The 5,459-nt window shown below is 26.3% G+C and overlaps 1 long non-coding RNA gene across 1 annotated transcript; it reads left to right on the plus strand.

Moving 5' to 3' along the window:
- The first annotated feature begins 2,760 nt into the window (after positions 1 to 2,760).
- On the plus strand, positions 2,761 to 4,465 carry LOC140919047 (uncharacterized). Its single transcript, XR_012161682.1, has 2 exons — positions 2,761 to 3,966; positions 4,171 to 4,465. It is a non-coding gene; the product is annotated as an uncharacterized lncRNA (long non-coding RNA).
- Positions 4,466 to 5,459: the final 994 nt, after the last annotated feature.

Raw genomic sequence — 5,459 nt, forward strand, 5'->3', positions numbered from 1 at the left:
CAAAATCCCAGAATCTAATCTAACAACCTCAACTAAAATATTGAAAACCATAAAGGTATTATTGCTTACCACAAAATTCCTACAACCCCAAAACTTTCTTCCTCTGTTCGGACCCCATTTTGTCACTGTGCGCCTCACAGGTTTCAAACCACAAGCACAATTTGCCAGCTCACGAATTCCATTGGAAACGAAAGAACCATAGTTGTAGGATTGTGTATTTGACCCATTTGAACATGAGGCAACCATGGATTTTGAGTTTTGAGAACCGTGAATCTGATTTTTCATGGATGGAAGAAGCAAATGATAAGAGAAAAACGACTGGGACAAGAGAAGAAGCACAGAGATGAGAAGATGGAAACGCACAGAGAAGAAAACACGAAAATGAAAACAAGGAAATGAAAAGACGAAAATGGGAGGAGGGAAATCAATGGAGATGAGTATACCAAACAAGAGATTTGTGAATGTTGACTGGAAAGAAAACGGATGAGGGACTTTGTTAACGTTGCCCTAACGGAATCTCACTTAAAGGGTATAATTGAAATTATTTTGAAAGATAAAATACTGAAATGGGAAAAAAAAAAGTTAAAGGACCAAAACGTTACCTGGACTTAAGATAAAGGACCAAAAATGTAATTTGGCCTATAAAATAAATCAATTTTGTTTAGTATAACTTTTTTAAAAAAAATTTATAAATATTAAATTAATGATAAATATTTGTCACATATACAGTTAAGACATATTCTTAAGTAATGATTCATGTAAAGACAATCTTTTAACTAATTGATTAATAATAAATATTTGTCTCGTATATGATTTATCTAGAAGATGGTCAAAAGACACAAAAATAATAAAAATATATATTTTTCTTTTAACTAATTGATTCATGAAATACCATATTTTAACTAATTGATTTTGTATTCTTTTTTTTTTTTTATAGTAAATTATAACTATTGTATTATAATTTCTTTCAAAGCAACATTTTAGTCCTCCTTTTATAAGTTTAGCTTTATTTTATGTTTGGTTACATGAAAATGTAAGAAACAAAATGTTGTATCCTTATCAAGTGCTAAAGCCATGTTTCGAGGGATGACTAAGGCTCTTTGTGAGTTTCTATGGCTTCCAACATTATTGATTGAAATTGGTTTTGCTTCGGAATGTGCAATGAACATCTTTTTGTGACAACTAGGCTACAATAGAAGTTTCTCATAATTCGTTTTAATATGGTCAGATCAAGCATGTAGAAGTAAATTGACATTATAAAAGAAAAAACACGGAAATCAACATACTTCAGTTTTTCGTTTGTTAAATCTCAAAATTAATGGGAAGATATATTCACGAAACGTAGAAATTTCTACAATTCACTTGACAAGTTGGACATTTGAGATCTCTATGCACCATCTTAAAGGCAAGTGTTGGCATGAGTTAGTGGTGGATCTAGAATTTTCCTTCGATGGAGATAAAAAAAATGGTTTATATATTTTGATTATAAATTTTTACAAAATACATAAATATAACGAAAAAGCAAACTTCAACTACATAAATTAGTTCATTAAAGTAAAAAAAAAAAACTATCCTTATTGATTATGCATTCTATAAAAAAAAAAAATTGAGTGAAAGCACAAATAGACACAAATTAATTGATGTTAAGTGAAAACACTGAACTTTAAATATGAAAGGAGAAGTAACAGCAAGACGAAGAGAAAAAAAAATTAGTTGATGTTGCTATGTTGGGAGGAGATGACAACTTAAAACTAAAGAGAGTATATTTGAGAGAAAAATATGGTGAAAATATTGATTTGAAAGTGGGATGACCTATAAAGGAAACATAGAAGAGAAAAGTGAAACTTAGTTTTTTCTTTTTGTAGTGAGAAGATTAAAAAAACAAAGTGAAGAGGTGGTGAAGGTGAGATAATTAAACCACATGAAACAAGATACATATAATTTGATAAAGCATCTTACTTTATTTGGATTTAATTTGTGTAGTGTATTACACATGTATTCAATTAAATCAATTCATATAATTTTTGTGAAAATATTTTAGGAATTAACTTTAAAAAGTAAGATTATGATATAATTTGATTGGATGCATGTATAAATTTTTTTTACACATATATATGTAAAAAAGATTTATATAGTGAATTCACAAAAATTAATCTCTTTATTTTTTATGTTTTGCTTTAAAAATATTTTCTATTTTAGCCTTTGCTCTTTGCTTTACTTTAGACAATTATCAAATATATCAAACTTTTTGCGGGATAATTTTTTTATCTTTAGAATATATGTCAATCCTTACCTATTAAATAAATAAAAAATAATATTATTGGAATACAACATGACTCCAATGTATTTTTCATGATATTTTATTTGTGTTCAAATTTTATGTCAAAGTTTTGTTTCCAATAATATTATTCATAAATAAAGATTCTCAATAGATTTGAATTAGGTGGAGTGTGACCGCATCAATCATAAGATCTCGGTATTGATTATTTATGATCAGATAATTTAAATTTAAAGTCAAATTTTTATTTTCTAATAAAAAATTTTAATAATAAAATCTAAATCATCCAATTTTAATCGGACAACTGTGATTATGCGATTACGTTGAGACACAAAGAGGTATAAATGCGCATAATTCAAATCCATTCTCAAGCTCCTTTCACGTTTATAGCTCCTTGCAATTTCTCTTCACCTACTCTATAGTACAAAGTTATATTCAACCTCCCTCCACATTAAATGTGCATTTCAACCACTCTTCATCTACTGTATAAAATATAAATGCAAGTTACCACCAAACTCACTTGACACCATAAATTCAACCTATCTTCACTTATTGAGTAAAAAAAATAAAAAATTTATCTTCACTTATAAACTTCTTTTAACCTCTTCACATACAAACGAGCTCCCTTCATGGTTTCTCTCTCAAATCCACTAGCTTTTCATTTCAAACTTCATAAATCCAGAATGAAATGCTATTTTGTTTCTCTTTTTTGTTATATAGATCACTCGTCAATCCCTCTTTTAACCAATGTCATTGATAATTTAATACATATCTATCTCAACAATCCTTTAAAAATATGTTTACGGTTCATGGCTTTGACCATAAAACTTCAAATTGATTGACCTCTCGAGAGAAGTTTAATGGCCATAGTCCATAGATTGTAAACATATTTACATTCATAGGATGTGAGTCATTGTTATAAACGAATATGAATGCTACATGATTTTAATTTAAATATGTAGAAAATAAGTAAATATTAGCTTAACTTTTTCTATTTCTGTTTTATTGAATAATATTAAAAATTATCTCATTTTCAATTTATTTATTTTCTCTTTTTTCCTGAAAAAATATCGAAACATAACTATCATTTTCATCATATTTTCTCTTTTTTTTTTTGTTTTTTATTTTTATTTTTATTTTTTATGTACATATTCTATAAGTTAAGAATTAGTATATTAAGATGATTTGACCCGATGCACATATATAAGTATAAAAAGTTTACATATATATATTTGTCAAGAATTAAGAAGTAAGAAATAATGTTTTTATTATTAAGATTTTTCCCTTACCTTACAATGTTGGATTAATAAGTTATTAATATTTATAAATATCAATCTTTCATCTTTATTTCTTCTAAACTTTCTTTTAAAACAATAATCCCTAATTTTTTTTTAATAGTTCCCAAATCTTTTGTGTTAGAGTGTTGGGTTTTCTCAATTAAACTTATATAATGGTTGCACGTAAATGATTTGGATTAAAAAAATTATCAATTATTATTCTCCCTTTCATTTTTCTGCCACTAATATTGTTATTTCTTATTCTATTCAATTGTTGTCTCTTCCTTTTTCCTCAAATTATTTGCTACTTTTCTGCTTCACGCTCTTATTTCAGTGCCACCTTTTGGTGTTTTTTTGCCACTGCACACTTCAGCAAAATTGTATGAGTCCGTTTTGGTGGTTGCTTTTCAGGTGAGAGATATTTTATTTTATTGGCTTTCGAATGTCTAAATGTTCTTTTTTAAAATATGTTATTTGTAAGATATGTAAAATTGTAAAATTGTAAAATATGTTACACGTTCCCACACTCTCTCATAATCTTATATTTATTTGTAAGCTTACCAAGGATCATAATTATGCAGTAATTTTTTTTTTATTTTCATTGTACTTTTCAAGATCTTGCAACAAAGAAAACGATTGCACTTCTGAAGGAACAAAGAATGTTGTACTATTTGTTTGGTAAAAGAACTTGCCAGAAGGTATTGTCTTCGTCTCTCCAATCTCAGTCGAACTCTCATGTGTCACAAGATGTCTCTAGCACAAGCATCTTGTTCGTCCTCCTTTTTTTCTTGATGAGGTCTTTGTTTCCTTCTTTGTTTATAAAACAATTTATTGAATCATGTAAGTGTGATGTTTGTAACACCCTAATTTATTGTTATACCTTAATTTATTATTATTATTATTATTATTATTATTATTATTATTATTATTATTATTATTATTATTATTATAAATTAGTGATATTTTCTTATACATGTGTTTATTGTAGTGTAATAATTTTTTTCATGATTGTCTTTATAGTTATTTAAATAAAAACAGTGATAATTGTTATTAAGTAGATTTATTTTATATAATAATAATAATAATAATAATAATAATAATAATAATAATAAATACTAGTTTTGGATTGCTATTATCTTAGTCCTCGTATTTTAGTAGTGTTGTTCTCTAAATCTTTATTATTTAAATTTATTTTTATTTAAGTATAAATATAAAATAACTATATTAATTATTTATTAAATATAATAATGATGATGATACCGTTCATAAATTTAATGCTCCATATAATAGCTAATAATTTATATTAATAGTCTAAGTAATAAATTGAATTTGCCGTAAATGGAATTAATGGACCTAAATTAATTTTGAATTCGTGATACGTAACCTAATTAGAAGTGCCCCCAATTAGCAAAACCACATGCATGTCACGCACAATCCTTAGAAAACGGTCTCAACGTAAAGAAAAGAGATTCTCGTAGAAACGGCTTAACTTTTATACGGTACGCATATTTTGCTATCTATACAAATTTTATGTCGTATTATTTTTTTTTATTAAATCTTCATTTTATAAATTTGTCAGAAACTCTAAAGATTATGGTATTGGGTATTGAAATTATTATTCTGCTATATTTATCGATATACAAATTTGAGAGGCTTGAATCAAAATGAGTGCTAATTGCATATAATTTCTTTCCATGTTTAGGGTCAATATTCAATCTAGGACTTGACTAATTTGTATTAATTTTGTGCATAATTTTCCTTATGTTTTTTATCATTATATGATCATATATATTTTATTATAGATTTGATTTATATGGTTTATAATTATAATCTTAGGTTATATCAAAGAGTCTAAAATTTGTGTTAAGTCTAAATACTTTTGTTTATTTTAATTATAATTCAAT

This window comes from Cicer arietinum, chromosome 8 (assembly GCF_000331145.2).
Source record: "Cicer arietinum cultivar CDC Frontier isolate Library 1 chromosome 8, Cicar.CDCFrontier_v2.0, whole genome shotgun sequence".
Classification (NCBI taxonomy): Eukaryota; Viridiplantae; Streptophyta; class Magnoliopsida; order Fabales; family Fabaceae; genus Cicer; species Cicer arietinum.